This window comes from Trachypithecus francoisi, unplaced genomic scaffold (assembly GCF_009764315.1).
Source record: "Trachypithecus francoisi isolate TF-2019V2 unplaced genomic scaffold, Tfra_2.0 Lachesis_group2, whole genome shotgun sequence".
Lineage (NCBI taxonomy): Eukaryota > Metazoa > Chordata > Mammalia > Primates > Cercopithecidae > Trachypithecus > Trachypithecus francoisi.
The window spans coordinates 19,317,704-19,340,869 of NW_022681465.1; the positions used below are offsets into that span (position 1 = coordinate 19,317,704).

General features: G+C 33.5%; 1 long non-coding RNA gene across 1 annotated transcript; it reads left to right on the top strand.

Annotated features, from left to right (window-relative positions):
• The first annotated feature begins 644 nt into the window (after positions 1-644).
• On the top strand, positions 645-22,361 carry LOC117064400. Its single transcript, XR_004429438.1, has 3 exons — positions 645-657; positions 884-885; positions 22,203-22,361. It is a non-coding gene; the product is annotated as an uncharacterized LOC117064400 (long non-coding RNA).
• Positions 22,362-23,166: the final 805 nt, after the last annotated feature.

Genomic DNA, 23,166 nt, shown 5'->3' on the forward strand with positions numbered 1-23,166 from the left:
AAATAATGAAATTAAGCTAATTAAATTATGGAAAGTTATAAGAATACAGGTACCTCATAAGATGTTAGTCTGATCATTGTTTTCTGACTTTCCTCAAAAATTCCCTAAAATATATTCTTTTTCAATCACTGGATAGACACATAGTACAAGTTATTTTGTTTACTGCACAGCAATTACGTGTCTGTGTTTGTGTGTGTATGTGTGTGCACGCACACGTGAGTGTGCAAAGCAAGTGAGAAAAAGTTTAAACTTCAGATTGGGATCAATGTAGTGTGATTTATGAATATCATAGTTGGAATTGGTGGCAATTTATACTGGAACAATTCCTGCATAAAATACCACTTTTGCATTTATTGGTTTAGAACAACCACTATTAGTAATTTCCAATCATTTGTTGAATGGTTGTATGGTTTTGCTCACGTGAGTCGAGTGTGGCTGGACCCAGCAGGGCTTGCTGTGGCTGCTGGGTGGTGACCTTGCTGGAAACTGACTGTTCCTGCTTATTCTTAGCTGATGACTCAGTTCTTCTCCTGTTTCTAACATTTCTCATCTGGTCTGTCTGGGCTTGCTCTCAAAGTGAAGGCAGAGGAATGAAGTAGAGGATGGAAGCATGCAAAGACTCTTGAGACCTAGACTTGGAACCAGAACCAACACAGAGTAACTTCTACAACACGGAGTAACTTCCAGCGTGCTAAGCAAATCGTGGGAGAGTTAAAATTCAAGCAGCTGAGAAATAAACTCCCTCTTCATGGGAGAAAGAACAAAGTTATAGTCAAATTATATTTTAAAGGGCATGAAAAAAGCAGGACCATTTTCAATCTACTAATATAATCAGGATGACGAATCAAAATTTTGTTATCATTGCCTTAACTCACACAGAAAGTGGTATCTTGGATTGGACTTCGTGTTGCTGGTTCTAGAAACCCCAGCTCTCCAATCATAAACAGAAAAGTGGCAGCACCAAATCACGCATGGTGGGAATATTTACACCAAAGAAACAATCAAATACTACAAATCAGGTTTTTTTTATTTTTTAGATAGCTATTTTTAAAATATTTATCAATATATAATTGAGTTCATTCATAAACCAAACCTTAAATATATAGTATAGCATATGGGAGATTGGAGATGAGAGACAGAAAAATGAAATTGGAGTTTGAAAAGCTGGAGATTCATGTTAGAAACTTGAAAATGAAAAAAAAAAAAAAGAAAGAAAAGAAAAAAGAAAACCTGGTAAAACTGAAGCCTCTAGATAGCAGTGATTTTAAAAAAATGAAAATAATATTGTGTAGTATTATTGGATATTACAAGGTGAGCACATATAAGAATTGGCTAGTTTTTGAGGAAAAAAAGGAAGAAAATAGATTTCGAAAAGGGAAGGCCTTATGAGACTGAAATCATTGCCTGTCTTGTCCCATGAAAAGATATGAGATAAGATTGAAAAATTATCTTAGGGGCAAGATCCAGTAAAATTTTTCATTTGGATGAAGCGACGAGCTTTTCAGTTCCCAGTTGTCTCAAGAGTCAGGTCCAAGCACTTTGTCAGAACATGCAACATTCTCGATGCTCTATTTCCTTCTTTCTTTTCTAGGATTATCTTTTCCCCTTACTTTAATTTCAGTTGTCCCAAACTGCTTTGAGTAATCTTTCTCATTTCCAAGCCTTTTAAAAATAATTATTTTAAAATGTTTACCTGACAAAAATTTCAGTGACATGCGGGAGTAAGTTCAAGAGCTCTGTTATGCATCACAGTGACTACAGTTAACAACAATATATTGTCTACTTGAAAATTACTAAGAGAGTAGATTTTAAGTTTTCTTTCCAAACATAAATAAATATGTTCAGTAATATATATGCTAATTAGCTTGATTTACCCATTCTACAATGTACAAATAGAACAAAGCACCATGTTGTACACCATCAATATATGCAATTTTATTTTTCAATTAAAAATCAAATAAATTGTATTTATTCAAGGTGGACAGTGTGATGATTTAATAAGCGTATGTTGTATACTGATTACCACAGTCAAGTGAACACATCCGTCACTACCCATAGTGACCATTTTGTGTGTGTGCAGTGAGAACACTTAAAATCTGCTCTCTTGTCAAATTTCAAGTAAACAATTGGACCAATAATCTTTCTCTTTGTAATATCAAAATGTCAAGCCCTAAGCTACTAATGCATAGTCATATCTGAAGACTAAACTGTTTTCTCCTCCAAAAATCATTTTCTGATCATTTATGTGTTGTATAGATTGAGCCACAAATTATATTTGATTATAACATTGTATTATATTAAACAGTTATTTTAAATATTTTTGCCACTGGTTTCAGAATTTCATAAAAGCTGGACCTCTGCCAAATTTATTGTTATACTTGGTGCAGATTATATATTAAATATTCAGGGACAATCTGCTAAATGAAATAACTAAAGATAATTTAAGATAACTAAAGATAAAGATAACGAATGTGAAAGTGTTTTCAAATATATTATTATTGGCTGGGTGCGGTGGCTCTCACCTGTAATCCCAGCACTTTGGGAGCCAGACACGTGTGGATCATTTCAGGGCAGGAGTGAAACCCTGTCTCTACTAAAAATACAAAAAAATTAACCTGGTGTGGTGGCACATCCCTGTAATCCCAGCTACTTGGGAGGCTGAGGCCGGAGAATCTCTTGAATTTGGGAGGCAGAGGTTGCAGTGAGTCGCGATCATACCACTGCACTCCAGCCTGGGCGAAAGAGCAAGAGTCCATTAAAAAAAAAAAGAAAGAAAGAAAAGAAAAAAAATGTTATTATTATTTGCCATGTTCCTATTAAGAAAATAAACTACCAATACTGGTTTTATTATGCTATTATTTTATAATGAAAGGATAAAAGAGAAGTGCCAAAAATTTTAGTTTTTATAAAAAATTCATTGCAAATTTAAGTTTCAGAAATATTCAAATCTAAAGAAGTTTGTTTTAGAATCAAGGTATTATTACTATCATTAGGTTTGTCCAAAAAAGAAGAAGAAGAAATGAGCTTTATTCAATCAGTATGGAATCTTGTTTTATGTTATATTTCCAAATAAAATAAAAGCAATTTGTATTAGAAAATATAAGTACTTACAGCAATATTCATATGAATTTTTTTGTGAGAACTCTGAGATAGAGGTATGCTATATTTGTAACAATGTATACATAGCTATATATTTGAACATATGTGTGTATATATGTATTACATATATTCAATTGATCTTAAGTAAATATTCCTGTTAAACACCATTTTAACGATAAACAGTTTGAATATAACAAATTTTAAAATAACATATAATGCTTTGCTTAAATTCTAGTAAACAACTTTGAATTTTTAGAGTGTACATTATCAGGTTATAATACATATATTTTTCCAAATGAATACATTTTTTCTACTTATTTGTCATAATTGAGGTGCTGTTTCAACCTACAAGAGAAAATATTGCAGAAATGCAAGTTCCCTGTGAGTCTTAGCAATTGTGTTGTTCCACTAAATCCTCCACAGCAGATAACAAATCCATTGCAAATCTGGTTCCATAAAGTTAAGCAATGTTTGCTATGATTTTCATATAAAATCTTTGCATTGCCCAGCTGTTACTTTTCCCTTTAATTGTATAATTTGTTCACAATGAGTTTTTGCTTCATTTCCTACGAAGTGTCAATTCTAAAAGCAATGCTCTGGGGTATCAAGCATAGTGCAAATCCCATTAGTGTTCAGGGACTCATTTGCCACACAATGTTCAAGTTGAAGGAGAAAGAAAAGCATAACTGCGTAAGATGGTGGTATTCACAAAGTATCTATGTTTGATGTTCTCTTTCCAAATATCTTGGAGGAAATTATCATTTGACATATTTGATATTAAACAACTGCCAAGAAACACACAGAAGCAACAGAAAAGAGAAAAATGGCTCATGTGGAAACATTTCTTACAAAGGAATCAGAATGCAAAGATGTTTATTTTTCAGAATTTTAGAATTTATTTTTGAGAATTATTTTTATTTGGGGGCATCAAATTTGTGTGTGTGTTTTAATTTTAGTAATTGAGTGTGCACATTGTTTTTTGGTATCTAGTGCAGGTAACTCTAATATACAAATATACACCAAGACACACAAACACACAGCCAGAGAAACAAGCATACAGACACACATAGATACATGCACAGGCACAGAAAACACACACGGACACAAGCATATTCTATAAAACACAGTGAATTGGTGCTCTGAAAAATTTAAAAATGTGAATCATGCTCCTGAAAGTAACTGTGAATGTTACAAATAATATAAAATCCATTAAGTATATGCAAGAAGCACTGGAAAACTCTTATTCCATTAATACAGTACTTATACATTCATGCATCTTATATTCTGCAGAATTTATTATAATTTTGTGATGCTAATTGCCTCCTTCTTCATTTCTTTAAGAATCTAAGACTACAATATGTGAACAATCAGTATCTTAATCACTAAGTGTAAAAGTAACACTGTTAAATTTATTGTAGGCCTGAATTTCGGACATGGTATTTGTAACACAGAGATTGTTAGAACTTTGAGGAGACAGGCCACACTGGCCAGATTAAAATATTCTTGGCATTATGAATACATAACATTATGTAATGTATAGTATAATGTTTTTCATCCATACTGTATAGGATTATGTTTTTTAGTAAAATTGGCATACATGTAAGATAACCCTCCAGCACAGAGTGAAGAGGTTTATTCAGGGATAGGCTACTATGTCAGATTCCATATGATGCAATATCTACCATACTGTATGAAATAAAAGGTTGTCTATTTTCATTGGAATAAAGCAAGAATTCTTTATTAAATGTCAATTCAGGGTTTGAAAGCACCTAATACAAATCATTATTAGGCTGGGCCCAGTGGCTCATGCCTGTAATCCCAGCATTTTGGGAGGTCGAGGTGGGCCTATCAGGAGGTCAGGAGTTCAAGACCAACGTGGCCAACATGGTGAAATCCCATCTCTACTAAAACTACAAAAATTAGCCAGGCATGGTGGTATGCACCTGTAGTCCCAGCTACCCAGGAGGCTGAGACAGAAGAATTGCTTGAACCCAGGACGTGGGGGTTGCAGTGAGAGAAATCACGCCACTGCACTCCAGCCTGGGCGACAGAGGGAGACTCCATCTGAAAAAGAAAAAAAAAAAATCATCATTTAGCAAAGGATGAAACTGTGGAAATGAACATAATACAGGTATGCAGAAGAGGTAACAAAGTCCTTATAGAGAAGGACCATTGATGATAAAATAAAGCTTGTGTATGTACAGTTAAGATAAACTCCAAATGAAAATAGAAAATTGAAAACAGAAAGCGGGGCAGCTACTGCAGATGGTCAGTGTCGCATGGAGCATAATTTTGTTCAGGTCTCTTTTTTCAAATAGATTAATGAAGCAAGACTATAATAAAACTACAAAGTTCATAGTCTTTATCAATGTTTATGAAGATATTTTCACATATAGACTTGAACAATCAAGCAAAGAGTAAACAAATAGATTATTGAGAGCAACATCTTTTTTTTTTTTTTGAGACGGAGTCTCGCTCTGTCGCCCGGGGCTGGAGTGCCGTGGCCGGATCTCAGCTCACTGCAAGCTCCGCCTCCCGGGTTTACACCATTCTCCTGCCTCAGCATCCCAAGTAGCTGGGACTACAGGCGCCCGCCACCTCGCCCGGCTAGTTTTTTGTATTTTTTTTTCTAGTAGAGACGGGGTTTCACTGCGTTAGCCAGGGTGGTCTCGATCTCCTGACCTCGTGATCCGCCCGTCTCGGCCTCCCAAAGTAATGTTTAATGAATAAGGCATTAAAACATATACACATTATATATTCATCAGAACTCATTTTAAGTTTTTATTATAATAAACAGGGATAATTTTTTATCCTACCACATATGGATTTAAAAAAATCTCTATCTGAAACATGGAATGAAGTATATTAATTTAAAATAGGCTGGTATGGTTTGACTTTGTCCTCACTCAAATCTCATCTTGAATTGTAGCTCCCAAAACTGGGAAACAAAGTGAGTGACAATGATTACCCTTTAATTAAAGTATAAATTCCATTAATAAATTTGATAGGAATCAATAAAACAGAAAAGCATTCTTTCTTGATATAATCACCCCACTTTTATACAATTATATTGCATTTATCTTGCCTGCTTATATGCTGTTAGAGTAGAGCAGGATGGTTTTGGCTGAATTCTAATAAGGGTGACTTTTTAAAAATTTATCTTTTTTTGTCCTTTTAAGACCTCTAAATCAGAATCTGGCTTACCATGTACTGATCTAGGAATAACAGTTTCATCATAAGAGGAACTGTCAGAGTAGGCATTAAAGCATGTACCTATAGTTACCTCTGGTAGCACATAACCAAATTAAATGAAGCCGATTATAATATTCAAGTCAGCACATTGTAATTTAAAACAGAAAGTAAACAATAAATGTCTGTTATTCAGATGAAACTAGAGAAGAAGAATCATTACTCTTAGTTGATAGTTTTGTGCCTTTCTATTTTTAATTTAATGAGATGTAAAATATGAACCTATCTTTAAGAATATGTGAGATAACAGATTTGCATAACAAGTCTTGACAATTAAAAAAGCTACATGTATTCCTGATCATTTTTTGACTACATAAAGACATATTGTAATTAAAAATGCAGGATAATGTATTTTTAAATTATAGCTACTGCAATTAAAAAAATACAAAGTCAATCTAGAGGTTGCCTTTTCTTAATGAACTTGCACATTAAGTTCTAATTAATGGTATGCAATAGATAAGCTTTAAGTCAACATTTGAATGTTATCTGTGCAGTAATACATCTAAAACAAGGTTTAAGGGTTTTTTTTGGTTTTTTTTTTTTTTGGTGGCTATATTAACAGAAATTAAGTCCCATTCTTTCCCTTTATAGGATTAGAAATAGCAGTATCCATGATAGGATTCCATTTCAAATTTCTATTCCAGCCATTCAGTTTAATTTAAATTGAAAGCGATGATTAGGACAATAAAATTAACAACTTTATGTGGCTCAGTTGTCTTTGGCTATCTCCCCAACCAAGAATATTAGATTGACTTAATGTGAAGATAAAACCATCAACACAAAATTAAACCTGGAATGTCAATCCATTGCCTTATATACAAGGTCTATATTAGTGTTCGCATTTACCAGTTTTGTCTATTTCTGTTTTTTAATTTATTCAAATAATAATCTTCAAATACATTTTATTTTAAAGGGGAAATCTAATGCCGCATAATATTTAGCTTTGCTAAAATTTTTCAGAGTGCATTGGATTTTCGGTAATATCCCAATTGTTTGAAATTTTTAAACTTCATAATAGTGAAGATAATTTAGGTTACATAAAATTTTCGTGCTATATGAGGCATAAAGTGATTTATACACAAGATAGAAATTTGACAGAAGAACATGGACCTAGGAATTTCAGTTCCTCTGGTCCATTTTTGGAGCCATCCTTCTTTTCTATTCTATGCAGAATAGCATCGTTGCTCCTATAATTTGATGGATTTTAAGAAAACACTGTCTGAAAATCTAGAGATATCTTCTTCCACTAGTTTTATCAACATTAAAAAAATGGCATTTTGTTTTCCTTGGAGAGTCTTGTCTCATTTCTTCACTAGTTCCAAAGTTGGGAAGAGAAGAAAAAGATATTTACCATTGGAATCAAACACCAATATTTTATTTTACCTTGGTGGAATTTAGGAGTATTTATTCTGCAATTCTATGCTCAATATCAAGAGAATTCTTGGGAAAAAATAAATGTTCATCTCATTTTCTACCTGAAGACTTGGAAGCTAAAATAAAATTATTTTGGTTAACTTATGCTTCTTTCCAAAAAAGGAAGAAGATCCTCAATAGAATGCCAAATGAACTTGGAGAAAATAACTTTTTTCTCATTTCATGTCAAAAAATATTAAATTAAACTTCAAGAGAAAAGGAACGCAATAGAACCATTTACAGAATACTGAACAGGAGTTAATAGTCCAATCTGGTTAATTGCTTCTATTTTCAACTTTAAAGATAGAATATGAACACAAATCTTTAAATAATTTAAGGAAAACATTAAGTCAATTACTTATTTTGGAAAAATATATCTGAAATTTCTGAAAACTTGCATTTGTTTTCTATCTCTATGTATCAATATTGCCACAAATTTAGTATATTAAAGAATAAATGTATTATCTCACACTTTTCCTGGTTCTTGAGTCTGGTCAAGCTTTGGTCTCTCACTACTTAGGGTCTTGGAAGGCTACAATAAACATCTTATTTGGGAAATCTCAAATCAGGGTGGAGATTTCAGATAGTTGTGGTTATGTGGTCTTATTTCTGGGTTCTCTATTCTGTTCCATTGGTCTTTGTGCCTGTTTTTATACCAATACCTTGGTTTCTTTATTTGGTTACTGTAGCCTTGTAGTATGCGTGGAAGACAGGTACTGTGATGCCTCCAGCTTATGTTTGCTTGGGATCGTTTTAGCTATGTAAACTTTTTTTTTTGGTTCTGTGTCAATTTGAGGAGTTTTCTAACTCTGTGCAAAACGACATTGATAGGAATTGCATAGAATTTTTAGATTGTTTTGGCCAGTATGACAATTTTAATTATATTGATTCTTCTAATCGATGAACGTGAGATGTTTTTTCCATTTATTATGTCATCTACAATTTCTTTCATCTGTGTTTTAAAGTTTGTACTTGTAGAAACCTTTTACCTCCTTGGTTAAATATAGCCCTAGATATTTTTCTAGCTATAAATTAGATTTACTTTTTGATTTGGTTCTCAGATTGATCACTATTAATGTATAAAAAGCTACTAATTTTTGTACATTGATTTTGTATACTAAAATTTTACTGGATAGTTCTCAAAGAACTAAAAATAGAACTACCATTTGATCCAGCCATACTACTTTTGAGAATTTACTCAAAGGAAACCAAATCCTATGCCAAAAAGATATCTGGACTCATGTTTATCACTGCACTCTTCAAAATAGCAAATATATCTATCAATGGATAATTGATTAAAGATATACATACATATATATTAATATATATAATGGGATGTTACTACTCAGCCACAAAAAAGAATAAAATCATGTATTTTGCAGCAATGTAGATGGAACCAGAGGGCCATTATGTTAAGTGACATAACTCAGAAAGTCCAATACCACATGTTCTCTCCTGTAAGTGGAAGCTAAATAATGTGTATGCATAGACATAGAATGTAGAATGATAGACATTGGAGGCTTGAAAGAGTGGGAGGCAGGTGAGGGCTGAGAAATTACTTAATGAGTAAAACATACACTATTCAGCCCAGATTTCATCACTACTCAATATATTCATGTAACAACATGGCATTTGTACCCCTTAAATTTAAATAAATAAATAAAATAAGAAGGAAAAGAGGTCTATAAAAATGTTGGCCTGGGCTGAGTTCTCAACTGGAAGCTTACCTGGGGAAGGATCTGTTTCCTCACTCACATCATTGCTGGTAGCACTCAGTTTCTTTTAATCGTAGGACTGGGAGATTTTGTTCTTTGCTGGCTGTCAGATGGAGGCTAGTCTTAGCTCCTAGTGGTCACCTGAGTTTGTTGCCTTTTGAGGTTTTCCAGTACAGCAGCTTGCTTCCTCACAATCACCAAGCATGATGATCTGTTCATTATACAAGTGTTGCAATCTTATGTTACATCATCATAAATGCATAATGACATATGTCATTTCAACTTGCAGACATATTATTTCTCAACACAAGTCACAGTTCCTGTCCATATTCAATCATGATGGATAATACCATGGTATAAATACCAAGATGCAAATATCAGGAAGTTGGAATCATGGAAGACACAGCAGCCACAAAACTTATTTTTCTTAATTTTCCAAAAATTATTAATTGGCTTTGAATCGTGATTTTATAATATGTAAATCCACTCATTGTGGAAAGTTTACTATTAAGTTTTTTAAGTTGATACAATAAATATAACCATTTAATATTTAATTTCCTCCTCCATACAATTATCCCTATTTATCTATTTTTCTCTCTTTAATTATTTTACTATCCTCATGATTTACTTTATCTATTTAGACCCCAAACTTTCATGTATTTAATTTTTTAAACTGTGGTACTGATGTCAAAAGCTATTCAGTTAAATTATCTCCCCCCACCCACTCCTTCCACCATTCTGTTACTTCCCATTAACATGCTTATAAGATCAAAAGACTGATAATCTTTGTGTGTTCAAACTGGGTTCAGGATTCTGTTTATGGGCAGAGGAATGAGACAGCCACTAAAAGGTGAAGGGGAAGAAATGAACCACACTCAAGGAGAAAGGGTGGTGTACTTTTCTGGAGTTATATTTTGCTTAGGGCTATGTATCATCCACCTAAATATTTCTTTTAAGTTGAGAAAAATAGTCCTCATGAATTGATTATGATTTATTTTTCTTAACCCATTTCCCATTTGCCCTGTGAATACTCTTGTCTCTAATCCTAATGTAAAATATTACATATTTCTATTGCATTATGATTAAAGTTCTGTTTAGAAATAACTCCAATAACTGTTTTTATATTTTATTTTCACATTGATAATCAGTCAGATTTGCTTCAGCCTCAAAGAGCATGTTTGTGTAAAATTAAATGAGCACTGGCAGTGAGCTGCATTTTTTTAATAAATGGGAAATGGGTTAAAGATGTCAGTAGGTAATATTTTATACATATGAAATAATACATGTGAAACGTATGTAAGTAGTAAAGTATAATAAAATGAACACTTTTTAAGAAACCTAGAGGTCATATAGGAATCTCCCATCTGAACTCCCGCATTGAATCATTGATCAAGCCTGGCCTTTTTCAACTCATCGTTGATCTCAAGTAACATCACCACTACCTTAACAAAAACTACTATGGTCTCTTGTTTTAATCTATTTAGGCTGCTATAATAAAATAATGTAAACTGGGTAGCATCTAAACAACAGAATCTTGTTTCTCACAGTTCTAGAGGCTGAGAAGTTCAAATTGAAAGTCCCAGCAGATCTGGTGGCTGGTGAGGGCTCCGCTTCCTGGTTCATAGATGCTGTCCTCTCACTGCAACCTTACGTGGTAGAAAAGTGAGGGTCTGTCTATAGTCTCTTTTATGAGGCCACCAAATGTCATTCTTGAGGACCCTGCTTGTGTGACCTAATAACCTCTCAAAGGCTCCACCTCCCAATAACAACACCTTAGGTTAGGATCCACCATATGAATTTGGGGTGGTGGGGTGCACAGGGGGACACAAGTATTCAGACCATAGCATCTCCTATTAAAATGGCTGTAACAGTGTACGAGCATTTCTTCCTCCAGTGTTGTTAACTTCTTCCTATGCCCACCTACATGACAGCCAGGATAAAGTTAAACCTCCTCAGTATGTTTTACACAGATGTCTCCAGACTCTCCTCTGGGGCCACCTCCATCTCCAGCCTTCACTTTGATGGCCATACTGAGCTTCATGTTTTCTTTGAATCCTGAATTTTACCTAGGATTCTCTTACAGGTTTCCTGATATGGTAAGGCCCTATTTATAAACTTAGAATTAATCTCCACCAGGATGTTTTTCTTTATGTGTCAACTTTATGTGTTCTGTTTGTGGGGCAAGATATGTAATCATTCACTGATATTTCTTGTTTACCCACTTATCTTCCTCTTGATACCATGTGGGAGCACACTATAACCAATTTCTTGTCATGCTTTGTAACTTTTACTTAAATCCTGCCATTGTGTATGATATATTGTAGGTGCTCAGTGATGTTACTTCTGTCAGAGAACCTTCGCTCTCTCGTCTGTTCAGCAAAGAGAATTGTGGCAAATGTCTTATTTCAATTAGAGATTGAGTCCGTTCACGGCTGGGTTATAGTATTCACAAAGACTTACCTAACTCTTTATTTCACTGCTTCTAATGTTCATGGAACCCAACTGAGATGTTGTATTGTTTATTAGTGCCTAACCACTTTATGAATCATAAATGTCAATTTTATCTCTTCAGGATTGTGAAATTCACGAGACAACATTCAGACTTTAGAGGTTTTTTTCCCTAGCTGCTGGTCTAGATTTCTGCCCAGTTAAATAATAATAATAATAAAACAAAGGAAAAAAGACAAACGTTCATACTCACTTTTCCGTGTCTCTTTTTATTGGGAACTTGACCATTCCATGGCCTCCCATATCAAATACTAGGTGTCATCTCTTCAGTCCAAAGCACACAACTCTTTGTTGCTGTCTCTGCTTCTCAGCACTGCACCTTGGCTTGGGTTCTTGATCCTCTACTCTGTCCAAAACTGGCAAATTCCATGAAAGAAAATGCATCTGTAGGAGATTAGTGTGCTCTCTGTGTTTTATATTTATCAAGTCTTGCCTTGGTTATTTACCAATTGTTTGCCTTGATTGCCAGTTCCTTCAAACAACTTTATTTGTATTTATTCATCTTTCCAGTGGATCTTGATGGAAGCATTCATTTGCATCCAATTTTTAACAACTAAGTTATGTTTGTGTATATATGTGTATGTGTGTGTGTATTTAATGTGTACCATGAACGACATTAATCCAAAGAAACATGTTTCACTCTCAGATATTAATAATGGGCATTAATATATAAGAAATCTATATACTAAAAATAGGACTTAATAATTTTAATGTGTTGCATTCGAGATTTGTCAGGTATATTTGAACTTAATTCTCTACAAATTTTCTTTGTTCACATATACTAAACATTTTCAGGGGCTAGCATTTGAAGAGAAAATTCAAAATTACTTACCAAGATAATTTTTATAAATTGAATATTTGTGTCTTTCTCCCAAAATTTAATGTTGACATCTATTCATGAAAGTGATGATATTTGAAGGTTGGGTCTTTGGGGGGCAATTAGATCATGAGGCTAAAACCTTCATGAATGAGATTAGTATCCACGTAGGAAGCCAGAGAGCTAACTTGCTTTTTTGTCCACCATGTAAAGATACAAAATGTTGGCTGACTGCAACCTGGAAGTTGGCCCTCCGCAGAACCTGACCAAACTGATATCCTCATCACAGACTTTTGGTCCCGAGAATTTCAAGACATAAATGTTTGTTGCTCAAAGCACCTAGTTTATGATACTTTGTTCTAGCACTTGGAATTAATACAATAACATTTTCCAAATTACATCTCATTATGTCATATGTTCTCTAGAAGAATTTATCCTGTCTCTTGAATGCACTGAATTATACACTGGCTATCTCTGTATTATTTAACTTCTTTAAAGTACTGTCATATGGAGAGCTGTTTCCCTTGATTAGATATAACTGAGTATTTTTGAATATTATTATTCCTAAAAATAGATTCTCCCACGAAATTTGATTTAGTTTTATTTTTTCTAAATTGAATAAATTTTCAAAATACTATGATGTTAGGGCAATTTGGAGACCTATAATCATTGTTGAACCTTTTGACATCTCCACTCCGGAAAAGATGCAGAAGGCATGAATTGATAAATTTAGCAATGAGACTCAAGCACAAACACTCGTATCTGGAAGCAGATAATACTTATGATCAGATGTCAGAACAAAAGGATTCAGGAGTGTCCAGCAGTGAGAGAGAAATTCTCAGACACAATTCTTCCTTGGTGTCTGAGAATTTGTATCTAACGAATTTGTAAGGATACAAATTTGTATCCTTTGTATCTAACCATTTGATGTTTTTTAGTATGCCCCCTCATACACACTACCTCTGAAATTAAAAAAACTATATTCTTTTGCCTTCTTGATTTTTTAACTGCAGTGTGCTTTCAAAATAAAATTTTATTTATTTTCTCAGAGAACTAATTGACTTCTTATTTAAACAAATGAAATACTTTATTACCATTTAAACTATTTCTTTAGAAGCAGAGTTGGAATACTATGCTCTTGCTTAATATAACGAGGATTCACATGTAGCAACAATGATTGATAAAGATATGCTATAATTTGTCAAGTCAAAACATTAAAAAGTTAATTCTTTAAATGTTTCATATCATTTACTTTTTGTTTTAGATAATTAACATAATTATTTTATTCTTATGGTATATTTAAGCTATTTGTTTTTACAAAAATTAATATTTTTTAATTTATATATTTAAAGGTTATATAAACTATAAGGACAATAAATGCATAAGAATATATGATTTTAAGAAGACTTTTCAAAATTTGGGTACAGATTAAAAATTAACTAGTAAGTGCCAATGCAACACCTAAGACAGCATCTGTAATGCTGACAGGCTGACATTAAAAAGAAATTCATCTTTTTCTGAAAGTCACTATTAATTTATAAAATATAAAGAAGTTCATTTACATGAATTGCTTTAAAATGCATTTATTTTTCTGATTTTACTTGGACTAATATATGAAATATATTTAATTTTTCATATAATTTAAGGACCTAAAAACGCAATATTTTGTTTATTAGATGGTCTTTACTATAATGATTTTAAGTATGAGTCATCTAGAATGCACAGAAAAATACGCAATTTTTAAATCCACTTTTACTAAAATATAAAATTGAATAGGAAAACATTTGTCTCATAAATGAGAGTATTGGTTAGGGGTGGCAGTGTGTGTTATAAATTTATAATCAAAGTCTGAGAGTTTTAGACTGCTGATTTTTACCCACTGGTGAGTATTGCAATCTGATGGAGTTCATCCAAAATTATTAAATAATAAAATAAAGCATAATATAAAAGAGAGTAAAATAAAATAGAATACATCAAATATAGCAGAAATAGGTATTATTTTGTAATTTTTTGTTTGAATTACATGTATATGTATATTCATACATACACTCATATATGTGTGTATAGTTTACATCACAATATTAATAATATACTTTACTGTTTGTTAGGCCAAAAAGTTTGAAAAACAAAGTGACAGAATTTTTATTACTTAAAAAAAATGCAAGTTTATCTTTCTTTGCACTCATCATTTAATTTAATTGCACTTTCTATTTTAAAATGCTAATACTTTATTCTTATTACCTTACACTAACTATGAATACACTTAACATAGAATTAGTTTTGATGATTTATCCTGAATAAATTTTAAGTATACATAAATGATTTTTAGGTCATGGATTTGGTATGACATTTAGTCCACTATACCTTCCTATAGGCAGATTATCGCTACATTCATCATATGTGTTTACCATTTGATTGTAGCATGAGATGAAACTGGAACAGATTTCATGCCACCCCTTTTGAGAGGGCACTTTAAATGAGCTTGGGTGATTTGGGTCAACTTCTTAGAGTCTAGTAAAGCCTAGTGGAGTCACACAGAACCAGAACCTAGCAGAGTCACTGGCAACAGCTGAATGAGAAACGAATTTTCATTTCTATAAGCTAACACATGTGTGTGTTATTTCTGTATTGAAACCTGGCTAAACAGAAATTTCTACCAGGATGATTTGCCTGTAGTATAAAAATTTATGGTATCTACCAAACCTGGAAATTAGTAGAATGTTGGTAGTGAGTGTTGGTTGATTCATTTTGTAAATGATGCATAATAGTTGTACATATTTATGGGATACATGTGATAATTTATAACGTACAAACAATGTGTAATGATCAAATTAGGGTCATAGGACTATCCACCACCTCAAGCATTTATCATTTCTTTGTGTTGGGGACATTCCGAATCTTCTCTTTTAGCTATTTTAAAGTATTATAAATTATTGTTAACTAGAGACTCTACTGCGCTATTAAACACTAGAACTTATTCCTTTTATTTAACTGTATTTTTGAACATACTAACGAACCTCTCTTTATGTGATGAAGTGCTATAAAAATATGAGCTCAAATAGTAATTGGTCTAATTGCAGGAAATAATTAAAAGAAAAGTAGAGATAAATACCAGAAATTCTGGATATTGTGTGATTGGAAAAATAATTGATTCTCATACATTATTTGTAAATAATTGTATTTACTTTTTGATTTCTAACTTTTATTTTAAGTTCAGGGATACATGTGCAGGATGTGTAGGTTTGTTACACAGGTAAATGCATAAGTAAACATAGACCGTGGTGGCTTGATGCACAGATCATTCCATCACCTAGGAATTAAGCCCAGCATCCATTGACTGTTCTTCCAGATGTTCTCCCTCTTCCCATCCACCCTGCCATGGACAGTCCCCAATGTGTGCTGTTCCCCTCCAACGTATCCATGTGTTTTCATTGTCCAGCTCCCACTTTTAAGTGAGATCATGTGGTGTTTAGTTTTCTATTTCTTTGGAGTTTGCTGATGATAATGTCCTCCAGCTCCATTCATGTCCCTGCAAAAGCCATTATTTTTTCCTTTTTATGGCTGCATAGTATTCCATTGTAACTGCCCCATGGGTTCACTTTGCCTGCTGCCTAGACATAGCCGATCTCTCAAGACAGGAGAATTGCAATAGAGAAAGACAAATTCACAAAGAGTTGTCTATGCAGGAGACCAGAGTTTTGTTATTACTAAAGTCAGTCTCCCTGAGCATTCAAGGAGCAGAATTTTTAAAGACAACTTAGTGGGCGGTGGAAGCCAGTGAGTCAGGCATGCTGATTGGTCAGGTCAGAGAATAAATCATTGGGAGTTGTAGCTGTCTTCTTGCAATAGATCAGTTCCTGGGTGAGGGTCACAAGATCAGATGAGTCAGTTTATCCATGTGGGTGGTGCCAACTGATCCATCAAGTGCAGAGTTTGCGAACTATCTCAAACACTGATCTTAGGAGCAGTTAAGGGAGGATCAGAATCTTGTAGTCTCCAGCTACACGACTCCTAAACCATAATTTCTAATCTCATGGATAATGTTGGTCCTACAAAGGTAATCTAGTCCCCAGGCAAGAAGGAAGTCTGCTTTGGGAAAGGACCGTTATTGTCTTTGATTTAAACTATAAACTGTAAACTGAGTTTCTTCCAAAGTTAGTTCAGCCTCCACCCAGGAATGAACAAAGACAGCTTGGAAGTTAGAAGGAAGATGGAGTTGGTTACATTAGATCTCTTTTACTGTCTCAGTTTTAATTTTGCAAAGGTGGTTTCACCATGCTGTACATGTACCATACTTTGTTTATCCAGTCTATTATTGATGAGACATTTAGGTTGATTCCTTGTCTTTGCTATTGTGAATAGCACTGCAATGAACCTTAAGTGTGCATGTATATTTTCTTTATAATAGAAAATTTGTATTCCTTGGGGTATATATCCGATAATGGGATTGCTTGGTCAAATGGTATTTCTGCCTCCAGGTCTTTGAGGAATTAGCACACTGTCTTCTCTAATGATTGAACTAATTTACACTCTCCCCAACAGTGTAAACATCTTCCTTTTTCTCTACAACCTCACCAGCAACTGTTGCTTTTTTGGCTTCTCAGTAGTAGCCATTCTGACTGGTATGAGATGGTATCTCATTGTGGTTTTGATTTGCATTTCTCTAATAATAAGTGATGCTGAGCTTTTTTTAATATGTTAGCCACATGTATGTCTTTTTTTTTTTTTTTTTTGAGAAGTGTCTATTGATGTCCTTTGCCCACTTTTTAATGAGGTTATTTATTTGGGTCTTGTAAATTTGTTTAAATTCCTTGTAGATGCTGGGTATTACTTTTACTTTTGTCAGATGGATAGATTGCAAAAAAATTCTCTCATTTCGTAGGTTGTCTGTACACGCTGATGATAGTTTCTTTTGCTGTGCTCAAGTTCCTCAGTTTAATTAGATCTCATTTGTCATTTTTTGCTTTTGTTGCAATTGCTTGTTTTCCTCATGAAACTTTTGCCTGTGCCTATATCCTGAATGGTATTGCCTAGATTTTCTTCTGGGGTTTTTATTGTTTTGGGTTTTACATTTAAGTATTTAATTCATATTGAGTTGATTTTTGTATGTAGTGTAAGGATGGGGTCCAGTTTCAATTGTCTGCATGTTGGCTAGCCAGTTCTCCCAGCTCTGTTTATTAAATAGAAAATTATTTCCCCCTTTCCCTTGCTTGTTTTTGGTGGGTTTGTCAAAGATCAGATGGTTGTACATGTGTGGTCTTATTTCTGAGTAATTTGTTCTGTTCCATTGGTCTATGTGTCTGTTTTTGTATGATTACCATTCTGTTTTGGTCGCTGTAGCCTTGTAGTATAGTTGGAAATCGAGTAGCATGATACCTTCAACTTTGTTCCTCTTTGCTTAGACTTGTCTTGGCTAATTGGGTTCTTTTTTGGTTCCACATGAATTTTAAAATAGTTTTTTTTTCTAATTATGTGAAGAATGTCAATGATAGTTTAATGAAAATAGTTTTGAATTTATAAATAGCTTTGGGCAGTACAGCCATTTTCATGATATTGATTTGTCCTATCTATAACTATGGAATGTTTTTCTATTTGTTGGTGTCATCTCTCATTTCTTTGAGCAGTGGTTTATAGTTCTCCTTGAAAAGGTCCTTCACTTCCCTGTTAGTCATACCTATGATGACTAATTAAAATTATTGTTATTAAGTGCTACTATTTACGAATGCCTATTAAGATTTAGAATGAAACTTACACTCAGGAAAGACAGAAATTCAAAAGACTGGCTAATGTCCCCTTTGCTAAGACACATAATTACCTTAATGTGGTCCCCAGTAAATATTTCAGTTATACAAAATGACACAGAGAAGTTAGAGCATTGCCATATTTCCATTGAAACCTGATAGGCTCGACATACTTTTTACAAAGTTGAGAGAAAAATAGAAAAAGCATGAGACAAGATTCTCAAAAAGAATCATAAGCATGACTAACAATGGAAGTGAAGGACCTCTTCAAGGAGAACTACAAAAGTAGTGTGTAAACAGGTATGGCGATTAGCACATGGGGCTGTGTGGAATAAAAAATTATAATAAATAATAAATTTCCCCAAATTTATTGATTTTTATAAAAGTTAACGTTTTGACCTTATTGTATATTTCACACTGTCATCTGATTAAGAATATCTGTGACCGTTTCAGAAAACAAATCACTGTATTTTCATTCATTTCTAACCACAAGAAGTTCAACTAAAAAGTTTGCTTAGCTTCCAGAAATAACAGTCTCTCAAATTCAGATGTTACCAAGGAGATGAATGGAAAAATGATGGTCTCACAGAGGCAGAAACAAGAGCCATAGAGAAAAATGGACAGAGTATGTGCTCCCAGGGAGCACAATGGGCTTCATAGGAGAATATTCCCTACCCACAAATAGGAGAAAAGTACTGTATTATTCCAGACGGATTTCAGAATTGTTATGGACCAGTAACAAAGGTGCACTTCTTCTCTTTTCTGAATGTGTTCATTTGGGCTATTCTGTATTATTGAATGCTGTGTTTGAAGAGAGTTATGTAACTTGTATTATTACTTGTTAGCCAGCTGCAGCAGGAAGAGCTGCATCTGGAACTGAGGCATATTAAAAATCTCTGGACTGTGAGCCTCGTATCATGATTGGATGAGACATTTTTTTGGATTAATTCCTGCAGAGAAGAAGATTACATTTTCATATGGGAGATAAATGGATACTTAGGACTAATAGAGCAGAGTGGTATATTGTACAATTTTCTCCAATTGTCTTAATCTTCTCCTGGAAGAGTATTTTACATACCACCTTTGACATGCCCCTTGTTGAACTTCACTATGTGTCTGTCTTTTTCCAGAGGGTTATGTGTATTTCATAGCTTAACTTTTCAATGCACCTCTGTGCATTTGTTCAGCCTTTTGTTCTTGCCTTCTGCAATCAGAACACCATGTACTAGCTGGGAGCTGCTTCTTCAGCCTGAAATCTAGGATGTAAAACATAATGAGCAGAGCCAAATAGGGCCACTGCCAGTTTGCAGAATCATGAGTGAGAGATGAGTGTCTGTGATTGTACCCACACACACTGTCTGTAATTGCAAACAAAACAAAACAAAAGCAAAAGCAAAACAGCTTTATCATTTGTGATGTTTTGGGAGTTCTCACATTACATTGTATCTTTTTGTCTGTTTATTTTAGGCATAGTTCTTACTCAGATTTATAATTATTTTATTAATTTGTGTATTTCTTATTTTAACTTTATCACCCATTAGCTTCAATGCTCAATGAAGACATAGCCTGCTCTTCTTCTCACTGTGATCCTAAAATCTACACAGTTACTGGTACATAGCAGATATGCAAAAATATTTGTTAATGTGATACATAATTGAAAATATGTCCCCTTTCCTGGTAATATCTTTCATATACGAATACATATGCATATACACAACCCAAGTAGAAGTTAGCAGCATATTAGAACAACTCTTCAATGTGAGTTTTGCATTTCATTTAAATTTGAATGTCTTTAAACTTTATTTCCACATGTAGACTTTAAGATCCTTAATGGCAGTGGCTATTCCTCACACTGCTAACATTATTAGCATTCCTGCACCCACATAACTTTTGAACAGTTTTTAAAATGTTACTTATTGCTTTTGCTCTGAAAATAAAACTGAGGAATCTCTGATACTGCATACCTGCAACTGTTTCTACAGGATTCATTTTCTTTCGAGTTGTCATTCCTAGAATTTCCACTGGTACGAAAGTGGTGCATCTCACTGAAGTGATTACCAAGTGACATGAAGACATATTTCATCTAGTCCCTGAAGTACTTTCTTCATTGCTTTAGTTGTTCCTCTGTTCTTTATCACTCAATGCCATTCTGACTCTTTACAGCTTGCAATCATTCCGTTATGAAATTTGGAAGACTTCTTTCACTAGGATTTTAGCCCCTGTAGAGAAACAAGCTGGTAGAATAATGACTGGTTTTGCTCTTATATGACATCAGGCAATCATTTATGAACCACATCATGTCCACATAGCATGTCAAAGTTTTTTTTCCTTTATATATTTTGCCTAGGATTGGAAATACACATTTTTCTTTGATAGGATTCAGTTAAATATTCTCAATTTTCTCAAGATAAACTGGAGGTATATATGTATATATACACACACACACACATATATATACACATACATATATATGTATGTATATGTGAATGTGTGTATATATGCACATATGTGTATATATACATATATGAATATGTGAATGTGTATATATGTACACACACAGAGATAGAGAGATTATTTGAACAGTAAAATATAACACCATGCCTAATTTACATGTCTTTAGAGTTTCTGGCTTTGTACGCATCAATTTATGTGGTCTTCAGAACAACTCTGTAAGATAAATACAAGTAGTCACATTTTAGGTATAAGAACCCAAAGATTGCAGAATACAGCCCAGGTTTTCCAAAATCAAGGGTTTATATGTATTATAGCTATGACCCAAACTAGGAAATCATATATGAAATCCAGTGATCATGTCATAAGTTCACTTTGCAGCTCTCTTGGTGTTATTCACTCTGGATAAATATGCATGGGAATCATTACAATAGTCTTTCTTAACAGTGGGGAAATAATCTTACCATAATAATTAAGTAGAAAGAATTCGATGATTTTCTCTAGTAATTTACCTGTGATAGACTGTACTTCTGTGAAAAAAATAAACTACTAGATGTTCTTTGATAAGGAAAGTTTGCTCATCCCATCCTAGTGGATCACGTGTTTTGTTTCCATCAATGACATGTGCACAACAGTAAAATATCCCACTTCTGGGAAGAAGCCTTACGGAGGCACCTTGCGCATCAGTGTATCCTCTTACTCCCACCTCTGTGGTCACGGAAGCCCGTGGCTACCTGTAGCCCCATCAGCCGCGTTTCTTCAGTGATTTCAGCAAGGTGAGTCCTCAGCTGACACGGCATGAGCATGCCTCATGTGTACTGTGTAAACTTTAATGTTTTAAGTTACTAAATTTAGAAACTGCTTTGTTGTCATAACTCAATCAATCATAATGAAATGAAATCATACCTTAAAACGTTGAAAACAATGCATGTAAAACTTTTGATCATCAGAAAGATTCCCAAATCTCAAATAAATGCATCACTATAAAACTCAGTCTGATACATTTAGATAGAGCCCATGTTTCCAGTTCCTTCTTAAGCTGAATATTATATGGTACAGTGATTTGCACATAAAATATTAAAAACTAATTTTCTTTTTTGTTTAGATTAATATGCTAAAGCATGCCATTGTAATACACTTTGTGTATCATATTTTAGGAAATGGGTGTGGCTTCTAAGAATAATAGAAATATACAAATAATACAATGAGTACATCAATGCTAGACTGGGTTAAGAAAGTGTGGCAGATATGCATCATACAATACTATGCAGCCATAAAAAAGAATGAGTTCATGTCCTTTGTAGGGACATGGATGCAGCTGGAAACCATCATTCTCAGCAAACTATCACAAGAACAGAAAACCAAACACCACATGTTCTCATTCATAGGTGGGAACTGAACAATGAGATTACTTGGACACACTAAGGGGAACATCACACACCAGGGCCTGTTACGGGGTGGGCAGATGGGGGAGGAATAGCATTAGGATATATAACTATTGTAAATGACGAGTTAATGGGTGCAGCACACCAACATGGCACATGTATACATATGTAACAAACCTGCATGTTCTGCACATGTACCCTAGAACATAAAGTATAATAAAAATAAAAAAGAAAAAAAAAAATATTATCTAAATAAAATGAAACTAAAAATAATAATAATAATACAATGAGTAGTAAAATAACAAAATTACACCCTAAAGACTCTTCCTCACATGCTATATGCATTAATGTAAATTTTCTAATTTGTCATTTATAAATTTAGAAAAAGTTTATCTCTAAACTTTGATCAAATTAAACAGGAAAACTTTTTTTAAAAATGTGCAATGAATTGTACTTTGCTAAAACACTCATATACAAACCTATTTAAATAAAATTTATGCAGTGATGTAAAATGTCACAATTTAGACTTTCAACATGTCTGTTTACATAGAGGTGTTATGAACTTTAGATGTATATGTTACTTTTAAAGATTTCAATAACTATTAATAATTTAGGTTTTTAATTAAAAATATATTAGTATCATTCAAAAAATCAAAAAGATTTTTTTAAATCACAAACGTGCTCTATCAAGTATGCATGACTTCTGTTCATTAAAAACATCAACACGTCTTCTCCATGAAAAAGGGTAATCAATCATTTTTCCAGGCTTTATCTTTGTAAATTTTCCC